The sequence below is a fragment of the Tachypleus tridentatus genome, unplaced genomic scaffold, assembly GCF_004210375.1.
Source record: "Tachypleus tridentatus isolate NWPU-2018 unplaced genomic scaffold, ASM421037v1 Hic_cluster_1, whole genome shotgun sequence".
In the NCBI taxonomy this organism is placed as follows: domain Eukaryota; kingdom Metazoa; phylum Arthropoda; class Merostomata; order Xiphosura; family Limulidae; genus Tachypleus; species Tachypleus tridentatus.
In genome coordinates this window covers 2,850,279-2,871,664 of record NW_027467777.1, presented here as the reverse complement: position 1 = coordinate 2,871,664, position 21,386 = coordinate 2,850,279, and the positions used below count along the sequence as shown (strand labels likewise).

The 21,386-nt window shown below is 30.4% G+C and overlaps 1 long non-coding RNA gene across 1 annotated transcript; it reads right to left on the bottom strand.

The window, feature by feature from the left end:
* Window positions 1–796: 796 nt before the first annotated feature.
* On the bottom strand, window positions 797–3,878 carry LOC143241883 (uncharacterized). Its single transcript, XR_013022319.1, has 2 exons — window positions 3,777–3,878; window positions 797–940 (listed from the first exon to the last, which is right to left on the bottom strand). It is a non-coding gene; the product is annotated as an uncharacterized LOC143241883 (long non-coding RNA).
* Window positions 3,879–21,386: the final 17,508 nt, after the last annotated feature.

The window sequence follows — 21,386 nt, the reverse complement described above, 5'->3', positions numbered from 1 at the left end:
TTTCCAAATCTGAAATTTAAATTTGTGTTGAATAGGGATCCGAGCTCTCTGGGCAGTGCTAAATTCATTTTCTGTCAATAATAGGAAGAATATGTTTGTATATCAAGAAAGATGTGGATCAGTATTCTATCTGAGACACTTGCTGATATTGTTGTGTTCATTAAAGCACACAAATTATTTATTTACTTTTAGATGTTTCCACGATAACAATCTTAGACTTAATTTTTTTTAATTAGGTGAAACATATACTGTCATTTCTTGTAATTTTATATAATATTTTCTTTCTGTATGTAAACTGACAGTGTTCATTGTTTATGAAACTATGTAATCAGGTTTTTAAGTGTCTTTATAGTTGACTGTGTGGGAGATTGCAGTGTAATAGAGATATAAAATAGTGGTATATATAACTAACAAAAACACTTTTGTGTTGTTATAGATTGAATGAAACACTTTGTAAGGACATTCAGGGGTATGGACTTAGCAAGAGGAAAGACGCAAGCTCACTTTCAGGTTTGTGTTTTTATAGACCTTTTAAGACAACATCCTTAATATTATAGGATTTGACTGTGGTAGTAATGGGTATTTTGTCTTACCATGTTCTATATATATCCTTTTATTATTTGTTTAGTAAATATGTAATGTATAATAATTACCTAAGTTAGATACAGATAATTGCAAAACTTTTTTCTAAGGAAGATATTTACGTAGGTGTGTACATAAATCAAGCTTTCCAGTACACCCTTTTTTAAAATTTAGTATAGTAATTTAAACCTCTTGTGACATCTGAATTGCTCACCAGTGTGGCTGAATCTGCTATAATATCCAGGTTTATGGAGAGTAAATTCTGTATCTTCTTCCTCCTCCTTACAAAATTCCACACAACACATGATATCTGGTTCTTAGTTTTATAAAGGTGTCTTCTCCATGGATATCTTGCATTCTGTGGACAGATATTGTCAAATAAGGTATGTTTAAGCTTGTTAGTCACTATAAGGTGTTTAAGTTAATATGAATAATTCTACTATTTTATGGACGAGGGACAGTTCAGCCAACCAACTAAATTCTGTATCTTCATAGCTGCTTACTATTAATAGACAAGTTCTTTTGGCAGTGAATTTTATTTTGATGTTATTAAATCAAGATTTTGGGCTGTACCCTGTATACTGGAAATTGTAACATCCTTTTCTAGCCTACCTAATTTCCACCCAAATTTAATTTGATTTTAGTGATTTGGAAAAACTTCAGTGTTACAACCAAATTTTAAAAACAAAATTTTTTGCGAGAAATAAATACTGCTGCTTTGGTGAAGGGATTATTTTTGTTTATTTCTTGCTGAAATGCAAGAAAAATAAAAGAAAAATTTTCTCGAAGTTAAAAAATGTATAACTATGTAATATTTTTTGCACCTTAATGCAAAGGAGCACCAGATAAGATTGAAAATACAATAGTAGACAAATACAACAATATATTGATTATTAAATAATGTTAGAAGTTTGTATATGGATATAGATTGTTATTAAATATTTCTGCAGTATTTCATTTTACCATTCCTACTCTAAACTCATCTTCATGCTGTGGAAATTTTCTTGTGACAGAATTTGCTCAGTTTCTTGAAAAATCCCAAATATACTGACAGTAAGGCAGAGAATCGTTTTAAGGTACTGATGTATTTATAGCTCAGCTTCTTTCTGTGTCATCTCCATCACTTAGTGCTTTGATTTTTGTGGGATGTTAGGAGAAGCTTTTTGTAAAACTATAAGCATAGATAACCCCCTTTTTTTTTTTAAATGTTAGTTATGGCTAAACAGCAATAAATAGCTGTAGAAGTAAATCAATGAAGTTGATATACACTATCATTATAGCATGGCTGGCGTGTTAAGGCGTGCACTTCGTAATCTGAGGGTTGTGGGTTCGCAACCCTGTCATTCAACGCGTGCTTTCGCCCTATCGGCCATGGTCAATCCCACTATTAGTTGGTAAAACAGTAGCCACAGTAGCTTTGTGTGAAATTCAAAAACATCTACAAACCAACTCATCAACCCTATTTTATCCACCACCCCTCAAAAAAGTATGAAATTTGTTTGGTTACAGAGCTAACAAATAGAAAAGTTCAAGAAAAAAAAACAGGAGATTAGTTGAGTACTTTATTTCTTTTTTTAATGTTTGTTATTTAGGCATAAGTGTAAAAGTAATTGACATGTAAATATAGGTGTATTTGTTAGGTTAGTTAAGATTAGAGTAAGTAAAATTATAATAAAAAAAATGGTTCTAAAGGCACAATAACAGGTTGTAATAGCTCATGGGTAACATAATTTGTAATTTAAAACAAGCTGCATGTAATTTCACAGATATATCATTGTGACACTGGGAATGGTGCGAAAAAGATTAAACAAAATAAATTTAAAAGTTTAAAAAGTGTACATTGTTACAAAGAAGAAAAATATGTGGCAAAATGCCAAATTTTTTACATTTTTAAATGGGTAAGCGTTTCTCCTCTCAATTTTACACAGTGTATTTATGCTGTTTTCAAAGTTTTACAAAAATTCGAATTTTAGACAGGTTTTAAGCGTTTCTGCTCTCAAATTTCTACACTATTTTGATGCTGTTTCCAGCTTTTTAGAAGAATTCTTCTTTTTGGGTTTTAAGCGTTTCTAGTGTCAATTTGTATGTTTTTTTTCACCATTTTACTAGAATTCGTCGTTTAATTTGGTTTAAAGGTTTCAAGTTTTATTTAGCTGGTTTTACACTGTTTAATGCTGTTTCCAGCTTTTAGAAGAATTTTTCTTTTAGGCGGGTTTTAATCGTTTCTAGTATCAATTTGCTTGTTTTTAAACTGTTTTATGCTGTTTTCACTGTTTTACAAGAATTCGTCTTTTAGACTGTTTTTAAACGTTTCTAGTCTCAATTTGCGTATTTATACTGTTATTTATGCAGTTTTTACCGTTTTAAAAGTATTCGTGTCCTAAATCTCTTTTATCTTAATATGTTTTTTACACTGCATTTATGCTGCTTTCTCCGTTTTAGAAGAATTCGTCCTTTAGACTGTTCTTATGTTTTTTCACCGTTTTAGCTGGTTAAACTAAACTTAGTGATAGCAGATTTGAATCTACGTTCCGATCAACTTAAAAGCCATCCTGTGAACGAGATGGCATAAAACATAAGATTAAATATTGGTTATCAATAATGTAATAGCAAATACCAAAGACAGAGAGAGAATTATTGACATTTTTGAAAGACTGCATGTAAGAAAACAGAGCTTTATGGGATAGCTTGGTAACTGTAACATTATGTTATGTATTAGGAAAATCTGCATGTCTGAAAGTTGTATTCAATCTCAGTCAAGTGAAAAGACGATCCAAGATTAGCAACTTGGAACAAACAAGTGCCATCACGTCATACAAAACTGTGAACACTAAGACGTTACAAATTAAAATAGTTTAGTTTCGAAATTCAGAAATTAAAACTATATTACATAATAGAAATATCTGATTAACTTTAGATCTACATTTATTTTGATTATTACCACATCTTTATAGAATTTTATAGCTCAATGAAAATAATACATTAGCAACACAAGAGAATTCTCTCCCACCTACGTGTAATTATTGTATTTGGAATGATCTCTTTCAAAACACAACCAGTATGAATAAAACATGTACAAATATAAGATGTTTTTTTGGTAATTTCAATCTTTATGTAATGCTCAAAACTTTACCAAGTGCTTTTTTATATTAAATAAATAAATTCTGTTCAGATAATTAATTATTAACACTCACTTGATGTCATCAAAAGGTTGTTCTTTATATATTGCCCAAACCAAAGCCCAGTTGTTCATTAACCATTTCCGAGGAGCTTTTCATCTGAAGAATCACATTCCCCTAAAATCGTCAAAGTAAATTGTCAACATAACTATTATTTTACTGATACAGGAAATGAAATATCTCCAAGCATAATGACAACTAATAAAAATATGTTAAAGTGCACTTTACTGGAAAATAATATTAATAACAAACTACAGGAGAAACCCTATCACACAAATTCTTCAGGTCATGAAACTGATATAATACACACTGGCTGTAGAAATAACTGAGAACAATGCTTTTAACATGACAAATTGTACTTTCTCAATACCTTATAAATATATAAGGCATGAAATCTTTTTTAAACTGTCTCAGGTGTTACCTTTACTTAAATGCTTAAGCAGAGTTTTAAATACACATATTCAGCCATTTCTAAAGTAAATTATTCCTAACACATTTTCGCATACATTCTCACCATTGGTTATATTATACTGGAAATGAGACATTTACACCAGAACATAGAGAAATAGACATTTCTTGAAAAACCAGATGACCTTCCTACTAAACTACCTTTATTTGTATATCACTCATTTGATTACACCACCATTTCCAATATGTAACTGAAGATAGGTCCACCTTCAAAAAGTGCTCAAATTACGGGGCTTATATTTAATTTCTATCAAGACATTTTGAACCTACATGTTTTTACAACATCTTCAATAACATGTACAGTATATTGTCCAAATAAAGAAGCACACACACCTCAATACTGGGTTACAGTCTTAGAGCAGAATTAATTGACTTCTTTCCAAACTGTTTATTATCAATATGTATTGCATCACAACACATAACGTCATGTTTTTGCCTGTTACAATGCTAACTATATAGGACTGACCTAAACATTAGGGAAAGTTGCTTACGTTCTACATAAAATACAGAGTGGACCATAGCTGAAATTATTTGATTTAAATGTGCATTGGTTTCCATTTCTGTGTGATTGTATCAGGAATAACCAGGGTTACAGGGATTTTATTCATTTCTATTAAGACTTCTCGAACTTGCATGTTTTTATAACACCATAATTATACTGTTCTCTAATGTCTTTAAACTCAAAAATTAAAAAAAAAGAGTATGGGAAAATGCCAAGCTGAAACTATGAAGAAAATAGAAAACCTAGCATTCAGAGAGGGAAAAACATTTGTTCATTCTATTTCATATTTATCAGTTTCTCATTTCACTGCACATTGGTAATTTCATTACTGTTAGTATTAGGGTTGAAAAAATAGTAGACAAAATATAGTTTTGCCAGAAAAATAGCTTTGAAAAGAAGTATTTTTTTTACTTTCAAGCATGGAAACTGATTCATTTAAGGCTTTGGAAATTCACAGATAGATTTTTATGGGAAATATTTTAATAGAAATATTGATTACTTGTGTACAATACAGTTATGGCTACTGAAAGCTTGACAAATTTCATAAATGAATGTGTCATAAATTTAGAATTATAGTAAAAAATAGTACTTACAGCTCCACATGAGCATGTGCTTCCCTATTGGACTGACCCCATACACATAGGGTGTTAATATTATTTATCACTATAAATTTTTATATTTATGAATATTATTCAGCACTATTAACTTTTAGAACTCAAACTTAATCCAGTTGAAACTTACCAGATATTACCAAGTGTTAATAAGCAAAGGTAGCCAACTGATCAATCGGTACATTCTAGTAATTATAGCTTCTTGTTTTCTGTGTATTAACTTATGAATATTACATACTTCTAGTCAGTTTGCTATACAAAATCAGATTCATTAACTGTTCACATCATCTGTGTACTTCTAGTACTTACAGTCTTATGTCAAACTACATTAAAAATACAAGTCTCTAAATTTAAATTGTAAAGCTTAATATGACAGAAAAGATCAGGTGAGCGTTCCATCTTGGGATTTTATATATACACGAGAAAATAAATCAACAGCTGGTCAGTGCAAGGTCAAAACTAAATATAATGATAACAAGTATGAATCATTATAACCCAAAGGGTATTTTAAGATGCAGATATTTAAATATTAGCCCTAAAAGTACACACTAACTTTTAATTAACAGATTTCTTAACATTATTTCTACTAAATATTTGAGGGCTATCTGTGCAAGATGTCCCTAATTTAGACTAGAGGGAAGGCAGCTAGTCATCACTGCCCACTATTAACTCTTGAGCTACTCTATTACTAATGGATTGACTCTTATACTATAATGCACCCACATTTGAAAGGCAAGCATGTTTAGGTGTGACAGGAATTTAAATCTGCAACCCTTATGAAACTGTTGCTTTACTGTTACTATTTACTATTGTAAATGTAAGATATTAAGGGCTTTAAATACAAAGTATATCCATGCTGTACTATATAATTTAAGGATATATAAGTAAATGAAAAAAGTAAGCTACCCAAATTTCAGATTCTCATTTGTGATTAAGTTTAGCTTCGTGTTTCTATCTTAAATGTAAATTTTAGTATCTTACTGTTAGGTGTTAGGAAATCTAACATGATATAGAAAAGTTACATCTTACAACCTTTGTTTTGTTACTTTTCAAAATTTAGAAGTTAAAACTGATTGGCCAAAAAATAAAAGTGAACTAAAAACTAAATTTATTGACATTGACTCTTCATAAAAGCGTTTAATTTACATATGTATTTCAGAAAGTTATCACATTAACACCACAGGTGTTAATAATATTAATGTAGTGATAATAATTTTGGTAGGTATATTGATTTACTACAAGTAAGACCAAGAAATAAATTTTGTTTAAATTTCATACACATGTATAATTACATCCACAAATACTTGATTAAAACTTTATATACACATACAATTTAGTTTTTAGATGACAAATCTATGCAGCAAACAACAGTATATTATACAGAATTGAAACTTTATTTGTGTCAAATAGAAATATTAACACTAAAGAATTTCTCTAAATTACTAATTTGGTGTTTAGATCTTGATATAATATCGGAAAATTCTTTCAAGTTGAAACTTTTAAACTAACAAATGTTGTATTACCCCAAGACATTTTGAATAAATGGTTGGATGTTATAAACCAAACACAAAATACTTCACTGTTGATAGCATCATTGCAACAAAATGTTGCTGATTTTCATAAAAAATCTTTATCTTTGTGAGATTGCATCATGATCAATGTTCTAAAAGACAAAGAAAAGGGAAATATAATGTAATTACAATCATCGTAAAATATAACCAATGTCCATTTTCCTTATTGGCTATGTACTTTCAATAAAAGTATCAGCTTTAATTACTATTTTTTATGACTGTCTTTTCTCTTTCTTTTTCCAACCAATTCCTTCAGCTTTCCTAACAATGTTATATTAGAACCTGGTAATGAGAAAATCCATATATAATTTAATTTTACCATGATTTAAGCCATAACTGCATTAGCCAATTAACTCTAAGGTCTCATTTTAATAGCCTTCATTTATATTTACATTATACAATTGGCATGTTTCTCAAACCAATTATTTAATGAAACGGTTTAACTGTTAACGAAACTGGTATCTTTACACTTAATAACACATTCATTCACTTTATTAACACATAAAATTATGTACAATTAGAAGATGTTTCACAGATAATATTCAATTCCACAAAAATATGTTTGACATATATAAATTTAAATTTTTCAACCTTTTTATCACACTCATTTTTATTACTCACATAATGCGTATAATGTTTACACACACACACATGGACAAAAAGCAAAATCAACTAGCAAAAGCAAATTTACCCCACAATTTAAAAAATCAAGAAACCATATCAGGTCGCATATCACATATTCCCAACATCAGCAGAAAAATAACCAACATTTGGCAAAAAAACTAGCAACAAAATATGACATTCCAGTTAATACCAAATTTATTTAAAAACCAGGCACATAACTAAGGTCTATACTATATAAAAACTACACTGACAAATACAACACCAACATTATAAAATACAATGTGATAACTGCCAACTTCTATGTTGGAAAACAAGTAGAGAAATGGAAACCAGATTCAACAAACACAAAAAAGTCACCTTCACGTTTTTAAATACTGCAAATCAAATAAACACAACATAACCATAGAAAACACCCAAACAAACAAACAAATGCAAAATTAAAGAAACCTTCCTATACAACAACTCAAGCACAAAATCAAGGTGGTCCTTTGTATTGGTTTATATCTAAATATAATCAAACATCTAAACATGCCCTCTACACAACCACCTTCAAACATGTAGTCAGCTACTGGTCAGCAACCCTTTCTTTCTTTGTGAACAAGAAGATGACTGAAGAAAGTCAAAACATTGTTTGTTTTCTCTACCCATACCAGCCGTTTTCAATATATAATTTTCTCTACAAGTGGGTTTGTCTCGTCATCACGGAATATGTGATTTGGATTGTCTACCAATCCATTTCCTACTCAGTTGCTCTACATGTTTATCAAAGGTCCACACATGTATTGGAAAAGGGGAAGAGTTGGTTTCCTTCTAACTTGTCAAACTCTAAACTTTTAAGTTTGAGGAAGAAGCTTCAAGAAGGAAAATGACCCCACAAAATGCCTTAAAAAAATTCAAGTGCTCATCTACCCATATCATGAAAAATTACATCAGAGATGTAAGAATATATAGTAAACGCTGATTAGAATATTTCAATGGGATTCATAAATTATTGCAAAATTGTATGGATATATTTGCACACAGTGTTTTTTTCAAGTAAACAACATATGGTGGGAGGATACTTTAAAAAATTATAACTCAAAAAGTAGATTGAACACCATCCTGACTTTTTTTCTAGATCATATTCAGAGATGTAAGAATATATGGTAAATATCTGAAAAGGCTGAATAACTGGTGACATGGTCAAACTGTGACCTGAAGTAGGGCTATTTTTAGCTAAATCATAAACTACCGGAGACCTAATGAACCTTTATGTACAACGTTATGTTGTACATGGATATGTTATAGGAAATTTGAAAAGAAAATTTAGCTTTGTATCACATTAAGTCTTAGAGCTATGGCTTATTAAATAAACCAATGTTTTTTACAATTTTGGGTTTTCAGGTGATTTTACAGGTGAAAATCCTAAGAGAGATAAATTTTGTTTCAGACCATTTTTGAATTATCAGAGATTAATTCAGTCAGTGCAGCAAATTTCAGCCTTCTACCACCTTCTTTCTCTTGCAGCCAAAGTTGCCTGAAAATGAATTCGCCAAAATAACAAAAAAATTAATTACATTTTACAAGGCTACAGCCTACATTTTCATTACAACATTGTAATGAGAAACTATTAGAAATATTGATCTAATCTTTGGCAATTTTTCATTATATTAGCACATATGAATTTTTTCAAGGCATTCCAAAAAATTCTCCAAAATCTGGATGATTTGACATGGGCATGTTTCTTATACTTTACCCTATCTTGCAGTCCTCATTCAAAGCAAATTAAGATAAGCCTGTATTACGATGGGACAAATTCATTTCAAATCAAGATATCACAGTTGTAAGATGTATATTTGTTCAGCAATATATTCAAATGGTAGTAACATAATGGTCATAACAAAAAAAAAAAAAAGTAACTTTTACCACTTCATTAAGAAAGATGGTGACCCACTAGTAAATAAATCACTTTTCACGTTTCAGTTAGTAAATATCCCAGTTTGAAAATATATAACAATCTACAATTAATTCAAGATTTGTTACACCCAGAAAATAAATAGAAAGCAACAAATTGTTAATGTTTAATTAGTATATAAGAAGTTTTCATTTCAATAATAATAATCTTACATGAAAATAACCAAATTTTAACAGAACTTCACAGAGATCATTATTTTCTGGTAAAGAACACTCATTTTTTGATTGGTATGCAATAATATTGTAATTTCAGGTGTTTTGTTCGTCTCAACTGTATTGATTGTATTTCACGCATAAACCTATGACAAAGTACAATAAATGTATTACTTTTAAAATTGTTCAAAACGTTATCTTCTTCAAACTTTCAACACAAAAAATAAAACTTTTCAACTTTCTTAACCTAAACATAATCTAAGATCGAAACGTTGTTCTCCACTTGTATAGTTTTAATAACCATACCAACTGTCTTGAGATACATTTTACAAACGATTTAAATAGCCCACAATTGCCTCAAAAAATAACTATAGCGGTGATTCTGCATTGAACAGTGATATAGAGAAAAAAGGCTTAGACTGGATCGTTTAGGGTTAGAATATAAAATTTTGCTTTACTTACGTACGTATCACATCGAGATATTTGGATCACGTTAACGTCAAAGAGTTTTTGTGATATAACTTTAAACTGGCTGACAACACTTTGTGATATAATAAAAGTTACAAATGGTAATAAACTTTTGTTATAAACGTTTGTTTCATCGGATTTCAAACCTTTTCAAAAATCTTTTCACATCTTGCGGTCTTTTGATGACGTAACTCGCATAACTCACACGTGAGCATGTGTAAATATCAATAATTCTGGAAAACCGTCCATAAGCCTAGTTTCTGATAAAACCTCCAAATTTATTCCAGAAATGTACAGTAAAAAACAAGTTCGCTATATTAATTTTGAGAAATACCATTTTAATATCTTACACTTTAGAATCCTAATATAACGTAACGCACATAAATTTTGCAGAGAAGTGAGCATGCGTACATTCAAATATATCAATAATTCTGGAAAACCGTAAATAAACCGTGAAAGAAACAAAACACTACGGATGAAACTGAAACCTAAAATGATCTTCTAAAGGGTTTTGTTTCAAATTTCTTCATTAATGGTTTTCTTTTAAGTTTCAGTTTCGGTTTGAAATAACCAAAACTACGGTTCAAACTGAAACTGAAACCTAAAAGAAACTTTAAAGGGTTTTACTTTCCAATTTCTTCATTACTGGTTATTCTTTCAAACCGTAACTGAAACCTAAAAGAGAAACCAACAATAAAAAATAGGTCCCTTTAAAAGGTCATTTTTTTATGTTAGTGTTTCGGTTTCAACCGTACTTTTTCAGTTTCTAGAGTTTTCTGCTAGATTTCAGTTTCGGTTTCAACGAAACAACCGGTTAGAATATAAAAATTTTTCTTTACTTACGTACGTATCACTTTGAGACTATTGGATCACGTTAACGTCAAATAATTTTTGTGATATAACTTTAAACAGGCTGACACTACTTTGTAATATCCTAAAAGTTACAAATGGTAATAAACTTTTTGTTATAAACGTTTGTTTCATCGGATTTCGACCCTCTTTCAAATTACTTTTTCATTTTTTCCGGTCTTTTGATGACGTAACTCACTAACTCACACGTGAGCATGCGTAGATATCAATAATTCTGGAAAACCTAGTTTCTGATAAAACCTCAACTCGTTTATACTGAGATGTACAGTAAAAAACAAGTTCTCTACATTAATTTAGAGAAATATCATTTTAATATCTTACACTTTAGAATCCTAATATACTTATATTGTTTTGATGACGTAACGCACAGAAATAGTGAGCATGCGCACACTCAAATCTATCAATAATTCTAGAAAACCGTCAATAAACCGTGAAAGAAACATAAAACTACGATTCAAACCGTAACTGAAACCTAAAAAATAAACTTTCAAAATAATATCTTTTTTAATATCTTACACTTTAGAATCCTAATATATTTATATACTGTTTTGATGATGTAACGCACAGAAATAGTGAGCATGCGCACATTCAAATCTATCAATAATTCTAGAAAACCGTCAATAAACGTGAAAGAAACACAAAAACTACGGTTCAAACCGTAACTGAAACCTAAAAAAAATAAACTTTTAAAGGGATATCATTTTAATATCTTACACTTTAGAATCCTAATATATTTATATACTGTTTTGATGACGTACTCATATAGGGTGAGGGTTTAGGGTTAAAATATAAAAATTTTGCTTCACTTACGTACATATCACTTTCAAACTTTTCGATCACGTTAACCTCAAAGAAATTTTGTGATATAACTTTAAACTGGCTGACAACACTTTGTGATATTCTAAAAGTTACAAATGACAACAAACTTTTTACTATAAACGTTTGTTTCACCGGATTTTCAAATTACTGTTTCATATCTTGCGGTCTTTTAATAACTCAACTCGTTTGTACTGAGATCTACAGTAAAAAACAAGTTCGCTACATTAATTTAGAGAAATATCATTTTAATATCTTACACTTTAGAATATTTATATACTGTTTTGATCACGTTCAAACCGTAACTGAAACCTAAAAAAAATAAACTTTTAAAAGAATATCATTTAGAATCACTTTAGAATCCTAATATATTTATATACTGTTTTGTAGACAATTGAGCAAGTAGATTCAAATATATCAATAATTCTGAAAAACCGCATAAAACAGTTTAAAAACAAGCAAATTGATACTAGAAAGGATTAAAACCCGTCTAAAAAAAGAATTCTTCTGAAAAGCTGGAAACAGCATAAAACAGTGTAAAAACCAGCGAAATGAAACGAGAAACCTTTAAACCCGAAATTAAAAGACGAATTCCAGTAAAATGGTGAAAAAAACATAAAAACACTGGTAAAAACATACAAATTGACACTAGAAACGCTTAAAACCCAAAAAGAAGAATTCTTCTAAAAAGCTGGAAACAGCATCAAAACAGTGTAGAAATTTGAGAGCAGAAACGCTAAAAACCGGTCTAAAATTCGAATTTTTGTAAAACGTTGAAAACAGCATAAATACACTGTGTAAAATTGAGAGGAGAAACACTTATAACCAGTCTAAAAGACGAATTCTTGTAAAACAGTGAAAACATCATAAACGACAAGGAAATTGAGACTAGAAACGCTTAAAACAAATCTAAAAGAAGAATTCTTCTAAAACGCCGGAAACACCATAAAACAGTGTAAAAACCAGGGAATTATGAATAGAAACTATTAAAACCGGTCTAAAAGACGAATTCTTGTAAAACGGTGAAAAAACATAAGAACAGTCTAAAGGACGAATTCTTCTAAAACGGAGAAAGCAGCATAAATGCAGTGTAAAAAAGAAATTAAGATAAAAGAGATTAAGGACACGAATCCTTGTAAAACGGTGAAAACTGCATAAATACACTGTATAAATACGCAAATTGAGACTAGAAATGTTTAAAAACAGTCTAAAAGACGAATTCTTGTAAAACAGTGAAAACAGCATAAAACAGTTTAACAACAAGCAAATTGATACTAGAAACGATTAATACCCGTCCAAAAGAAGAATTCTTCTAAAAAGCTGGAAACAGCATCAAAACAGTGTAGAAATTTGAGAGCAGAAACGCTAAAAAACCGGTCTAAAATTCGAATTCTTGTAAAACAGTGAAAACATCATAAACGACAAGGAAATTGAGACTAGAAACGCTTAAAACAAATCTAAAAGAAGAATTCTTCTAAAACGCCGGAAACACCATAAAACAGTGTAAAAACCAGGGAATTATGAATAGAAACTATTAAAACCGGTCTAAAAGACGAATTCTTGTAAAACGGTGAAAAAACATAAGAACAGTCTAAAGGACGAATTCTTCTAAAACGGAGAAAGCAGCATAAATGCAGTGTAAAAAAGAAATTAAGATAAAAGAGATTAAGGACACGAATCCTTGTAAAACGGTGAAAACTGCATAAATACACTGTATAAATACGCAAATTGAGACTAGAAATGTTTAAAAACAGTCTAAAAGACGAATTCTTGTAAAACAGTGAAAACAGCATAAAACAGTTTAACAACAAGCAAATTGATACTAGAAACGATTAATACCCGTCCAAAAGAAGAATTCTTCTAAAAAGCTGGAAACAGCATCAAAACAGTGTAGAAATTTGAGAGCAGAAACGCTAGCAACCGGTCTAAAATTCGAATTTTTGTAAAACTTTGAAATCAGCATAAATACACTGTAAAAATTTAGAGGAGAAACGCTTGGAACCGGTATAAAAGTCGAATTTTTGTAAAACGGAGAACACAGCATAAATGCAGTTTAAAAAAGAAATTAAGATAAAAGAGATTTAGGACACGAATACTTGTAAAACGGTGAAAACTGCATAAATACACTGTAAAAACACGCAAATTGAGACTAGAAACGTTTAAAAACAGTCTAAAAGACGAATTTTTGTAAAACGGTGAAAACAGCATAAATACACTGTAAAAAAGGCTTAAAACCAGTCTAAAATTCAAATTTTTGTAAAACCTTGAAAACGGCATAAATACACTGTTTAAAATTTAGAGGAGAAACGCTTATAACCGGTCTAAAAGACGAATTCTTGTAAAACAGTGATAACATCATAAACGACAAGGAAATTGAGACTAGAAACGCTTAAAACAAGTCTAAAAGAAAAATTCTTCTAAAACGCTGGAAACACCATAAAACAGTGTAAAAACCAGGGAAATGTGAATAGAAACTATTAAAACCGGTCTAAAAGACGAATTCTAGTAAAATGGTGAAAAAAGGATAAAAACACTGGTAAAAACATACAAATTGATACTAGATACGATTAAAACCCGTCTAAAAGAAGAATTCTTCTAAAAAGCTGGAAACAGCATCAAAACAGTGTAGAAATTTGAGAGCAGAAACGCTAAAAACCGGTCTAAAATTCGAATTTTTTTTTTTTAAACGTTGAAAACAGCATCAATACACTGTGTAAAATTGAGAGGATAAACGCATATAACCGGTCTAAAAGACGAATTCTTCTAAAACGCTGGAAACACCATAAAACAGTGTAAAAACCAGGGAAATGTGAATAGAAACGCTTAAAACAAATCTAAAAGAAGAATTCTTCTAAAACGCTGGAAACACCATAAAACAGTGTAAAAACCAGGGAAATGTGAATAGAAACTATTAAAACTGGTCTAAAAGACGAATTTTTGTAAAACGTTGAAAACAGCATGAATACACTGTAAAATTGAGAAAAGAAACGCTTAAAACTGGTATAAAAGTCGATTTTTTGTAAAACGGAAAACAGTCTAAAAGACGAATTCTTCTAAAAAGCTGGAAACAGCATCAAAACAGTGTAGAAATTTGAGAGCAGAAACGCTATAAACCGGTCTAAAATTCAATTTTGTAAAACGTTGAAAACAGCATCAATACACTGTGTAAAATTGAGAGGAGAAACGCTTATAACCGGTCTAAATGAGGATTTCTTGTAAAACAGTGAAAACATCATAAACGACAAAGAAATTGAGACTAGAAACTCTTAAAACAAGTCTAAAAGAAGAATTCTTCTAAAACGCTGGAAACACCATAAAACAGTGTAAAACAGGGAAATGTGAATAGAAACTATTAAAACCGTTCTAAAAGACGAATTCTTGTAAAACGGTGAAAACAGCATGAAACAGTTTAAAACAAACAAATTGATACTATATACGATTAAAACCCGTCTAAAAGAAGAATTCTTCTAAACTGCTGGAAACAGCATTAAACAGTGTAAAAACCAGCGAAATGAAACAAGAAACCTTTAAACCCGAAATTAAAAGACGAAATCTAGTAAAAAGGTTAAAACAGCATGAAACACTGGTAAAACATACAAATTGACACTAGAAACGCTTAAAACCCGTCTAAAAGAATAATTCTTCTAAAAAGCTGGAAACAGCATCAAAACAGTGTAGAAATTTGAGAGGAGAAACGCTAAAAACCGGTCTAAAATTCGAATTTTTGTAAAATGTTGAAAACAGCATAAATACACTGTATAATCACGCAAATTGAGACTAGAAAAATTTAAAAACAGTCTAAAAGACGAATTCTTGTAAAACAGTGAAAACAGCATAAAACAGTTTAAAAAACCAGCGAAATAAAACTTGAAACCTTTAAACCCGAAATTAAACGACGAATTCTAGTAAAATGGTGAAAAAAAACATACAGATAGACACTAGAAACGCTTAAAACCCAAAAAGAAGAATTCTTCTAAAAAGCTGGAAACAGCATCAAAACAGTGTAGAAATTTGAGAGCAGAAACGCTAAAAACCGGTCTAAAGTTCGAATTTTGTAAAACTTTAAAACAGCATAAATACACTGTGTAAAATTGAGAGGAGAAACGCTTATAACCAGTCTAAAAGACGAATTCTTGTAAAACAGTGAAAACATCATAAACGACAAGGAAATTGAGACTAGAAACGCTTAAAACAAATCTAAAAGAAGAATTTTTGTAAAACGTTGAAAACAGCATGAATACACTGTAAAAATTTAGAGGAGAAACGCTTGGAACCGGTATAAAAGTCGAATTTTTGTAAAACGGAGAACACAGCATAAATGCAGTTTAAAAAAGAAATTAAGATAAAAGAGATTTAGGACACGAATACTTATAAAACGGTGAAAGCTGCATAAATACACTGTATAAACACGCAAATTGAGACTAGAAACGTTTAAAAACAGTCTAAAAGACGAATTCTTCTAAAAAGCTGGAAACAGCATCAAAACAGTGTAGAAATTTGAGAGCAGAAACGCTATAAACCGGTCTAAAATTGAATTTTTGTAAAACGTTGAAAACAGCATCAATACACTGTGTAAAATTGAGAGGATAAACGCTTATAACCGGTATAAAAGTCAATTTTGTAAAACGAAGAACACAGCATAAATGCAGTTTAAAAAAGAAATTAAGAGAAAAAGAGATTTAGGACACGAATACTTGTAAAACGGTGAAAACTGCATAAATACACTGTATAAACACGCAAATTGAGAATAGAAACGTTTAAAAACAGTCTAAAACAGTGAAAACAGCATTAAACAGTGTAAAAAACCAGCGAAATAAAACTTGAAACCTTTAAACCCGAAATTAAACGACGAATTCTAGTAAAATGGTGAAAAAAACATACAAATTGACACTAGAAACGCTTAAAATCCAAAAGAAGAATTCTTCTAAAAGCTGGAAACAGCATCAAAATAGTGTAGAAATTTGAGAGCAGAAACGCTTAAAACCTGTCTAAAGTTCGAATTTTTGTAAAACGTTGAAAACAGCATCAAAACAGTGTAGAAATTTGAGAGCAGAAACGCTAAAAATCGGTCTAAAATTCGAATTTTTGTAAAACTTTGAAAACAGCATAAATACACTGTAAAAATTTAGAGGAGAAACGCTTAAAACCGGTCTTAAATTCGAATTTTTGTAAAACGTTGAAAACAGCATAAATACACTGTGTAAAATTGAGAGGAGAAACGCTTATAACTAGTCTAAAAGACGAATTCTTCTAAAACAGTGAAAACATCACAAACGACAAGGAAATTGAGACTACAAACGCTTAAAACAAGTCCAAAAGAAGAATTCTTCTAAAACGCTGGAAACACCATAAAACAGTGTAAAAACCAGGGAAATGTGAATAGAAACTATTAAAACAGGTCTAAAAGACGAATTCTTGTAAAACGGTGAAAACAGAATGAAACAGTTTAAAAACAAGCAAATTGATACTAGATACGATTAAAACCCGTCTAAAAGAAGAATTCTTCGAAAAAGCTGTAAAAATTGAGAGGAGAAACGCTTAAAACCGGTATAAAAGTCGAATTTTTTTAAAACGGAGAACACAGCATAAATGCAATTTAAAAACGCTTAATACCAGTCTAAAATTCGAATTTTTGTAAAACGTTGAAAAGAGCATCAAATCAGTGTAGAAATTTGAGAGCAGAAACGCTAACAACCGGTCTAAAATTCGAATTTTTGTAAAACTTTAAAAACAGCATAAATACACTGTAAAAATTTAGAGGAGAAACGCTTGGAACCGGTATAAAAGTCGAATTTTTGTAAAACGGAGAACACAGCATAAATGCAGTTTAATAAAGAAATTAAGATAAAAGAGATTTAGGACACGAATACTTGTAAAACGGTGAAAACTGCATAAATACACTGTAAAAACACGCAAATTGAGACTAGAAACGTTTAAAAACAGTCTAAAAGACGAATTCTTGTAAAACGGTGAAAACAGCATAAATACACTGAAAAAAGACTTAAAACCAGTCTAAAATTCAAATTTTTGTAAAACGTTGAAAACGGCATAAATACACTGTGTAAAATTTAGAGGAGAAACGCTTATAACCGGTCTAAAAGACGAATTCTTGTAAAACGGTGAAAAAACATAAGAACAGTCTAAAGGACGAATTCTTGTAAAACAGTGAAAACAGCATAAAACAGTTTAACAACAAGCAAATTGATACTAGAAACGATTAAAACCCGTCTAAAAGAAGAATTCTTCTAAAAAGCTGGAAACAGTGTAAAACCAGCGAAATGAAACTAGAAACCTTTAAACCCGAAATTAAAAGACGAATTCCAGTAAAATGGTGAAAAAAACATAAAAACACTGGTAAAAACATACAAATTGACACTAGAAACGCTTAAAACCCGTCTAAAAGAAGAATTCTTCTAAAAAGCTGGAAACAGCATCAAAACAGTGTAGAAATTTGAGAGCAGAAACGCTAAAACCGGTCTAAAATTCAGAATTTTTGTAAAACTTTGAAATCAGCATAAATACACTGTAAAATTTAGAGGAGAAACGCTTGGAACCGGTATAAAAGTCGAATTTTTGTAAAACGGAGAACACAGCATAAATGCAGTTTAAAAAAGAAATTAAGATAAAAGAGATTTAGGACACGAATACTTGTAAAACAGTGAAAACTGCATAAATACACTGTAAAAACACGCAAATTGAGACTAGAAACGTTTAAAAACAGTCTAAAAGACGAATTTTTGTAAAACGGTGAAAACAGCATAAATACACTGTAAAAAGACTTAAAACCAGTCTAAAATTCAAATTTTTGTAAAACCTTGAAAACGGCATAAATACACTGTTTAAAATTTAGAGGAGAAACGCTTATAACCGGTCTAAAAGACGAATTCTTGTAAAACAGTGATAACATCATAAACGACAAGGAAATTGAGACTAGAAACGCTTAAAACAAGTCTAAAAGAAAAATTCTTCTAAAACGCTGGAAACACCATAAAACAGTGTAAAAACCAGGGAAATGTGAATAGAAACTATTAAAACCGGTCTAAAAGACGAATTCTAGTAAAATGGTGAAAAAAGGATAAAAACACTGGTAAAAACATACAAATTGAGACATGAAACGCTTAAAACCCGTCTAAAAGAAGAATTCTTCTAAAAAGCTGGAAACAGCATCAAAACAGTGTAGAAATTTGAGAGCAGAAACGCTAAAAACCGGTCTAAAATTCGAATTTTTTTTTTTTAAACGTTGAAAACAGCATCAATACACTGTGTAAAATTGAGAGGATAAACGCATATAACCGGTCTAAAAGACGAATTCTTGTAAAACAGTGAAAATATCATAAACGACAAGGAAATTGAGACTAGAAACGCTTAAAACAAGTCTAAAAGAAGAATTCTTCTAAAACGCTGGAAACACCATAAAACAGTGTAAAAACCAGGGAAATGTGAATAGAAACTAATAAAACCGGTCTAAAAGACGAATTCTTGTAAAACGGTGAAAAAACATAAGAACAGTCTAAAGGACGAATTCTTCTAAAACGGAGAAAGCAGCATAAATGCAGTGTAAAAAAGAAATTAAGAAAAAAGAGATTTAGAACACGAATACTTGTAAAACGGTGAAAACTGCATAAATACACTGTATAAACACGCAAATTGAGACTAGAAACGTTTAAAAACAGTCTAAAAGACGAATTCTTGTAAAACAGTGAAAACAGCATTAAACAGTTTAAAAAACCAGCGAAATAAAACTTGAAACCTTTAAACCCGAAATTAAACGACGAATTCTAGTAAAATGGTGAAAAAAACATACAAATTGACACTAGAAACGCTTAAATCCCAAAAAGAAGAATTCTTCTAAAGAGCTGGAAACAGCATCAATACAGTTTAAAAACAAGCAAATTGATACTAGAAATGATTAAAACCCGTCTAAAAAAAGAATTCTTCTAAAAAGCTGGAAACAGCATAAAACAGTAAATCCAGCGAAATGAAACTAGAAATCTTTAAACCCGAAATTAAAAGACGAATTCCAGTAAAATGGTAAAAAAAAAACATAAAAACACTGGTAAAAACATACAAATTGACCCTAGAAACGCTTAAAACCCAAAAAGAAGAATCCTTCTAAAAAGCTGGAAACAGCATCAAAACAGTGTAGAAATTTGAGAGCAGAAACACTAAAAACCGGTCTAAAGTTCGAATTTTTGTAAAACGTTGAAAACAGCAGAAATACACTGTGTAAAATTGAGAGGAGAAACGCTTATAACATGTCTAAAAGACGAATTCTTGTAAAACAGTGAAAACATCCCAAACGACAAGGAAATTGAGACTACAAACGCTTAAAACAAGTCTAAAATAAGAATTTTTGTAAAACGTTGAAAACAGCATGAATACACTATAAAAATTGAGAAAAGAAACGCTTAAAACTCGTATAAAAGTCGAATTTTTATAAAACGGAGAACACAGCATAAATGCAGTTTAAAAAAGAAATTAAGATAAAAGAGATTTAGGACACGAATACTTGTAAAACGGTGAAAACTGCATAAATACACTGTAAAAACAAGCAAATTGAGACTAGAAACGTTTAAAAACAGTCTAAAAGACGAATTCTTGTAAAACGGTGAAAACAGCATAAATACACTGTAAAAACGCTTAATACCAGTCTAAAATTCGAATTTTTGTAAAACGTTGAAAAGAGCATCAAATCAGCGTAGAAATTTGAGAGCAGAAACGCTAACAACCGGTCTAAAATTCGAATTTTTGTAAAACTTTAAAAACAGCATAAATACACTGTGTAAAATTGAGAGGAGAAACGCTTATAACCAGTCTAAAAGACGAATTCTTGTAAAACAGTGAAAACATCATAAACGACAAGGAAATTGAGACTAGAAACGCTTAAAACAAATCTAAAAGAAGAATTCTTCTAAAACGCCGGAAACACCATAAAACAGTGTAAAAACCAGGGAATTATGAATAGAAACTATTAAAACCGGTCTAAAAGACGAATTCTTGTAAAACGGTGAAAAAACATAAGAACAGTCTAAAGGACGAATTCTTCTAAAACGGAGAAAGCAGCATAAATGCAGTGTAAAAAAGAAATTAAGATAAAAGAGATTAAGGACACGAATCCTTGTAAAACGGTGAAAAATGCATAAATACACTGTATAAATACCCAAATTGAGACTAGAAATGTTTAAAAACAGTCTAAAAGACGAATTCTTGTAAAACAGTGAAAACAGCATAAAACAGTTTAACAACAAGCAAATTGATACTAGAAACGATTAATACCCATCTAAAAGAAGAATTCTTCTAAAAAGCTGGAAACAGCATTAAACAGTGTAAAAACCAGCGAAATGAAACTAGAAACCTTTAAACCCGAAATTAAACGACGAATTCTAGTAAAATGGTGAATAAAACATAAAAACACTGGTAAAAACATACAAATTGACACCAGAAACGCTTAAAACCCGTTTAAAAGAAGAATTCTTCTAAAAAGCTGGAAACAGCATCAAAACAGTGTAGAAATTTGAGAGCAGAAACGCTTATAACCGGTCTAAAAGACGAATTCTTGTAAAACAGTGATAACATCATAAACGACAAG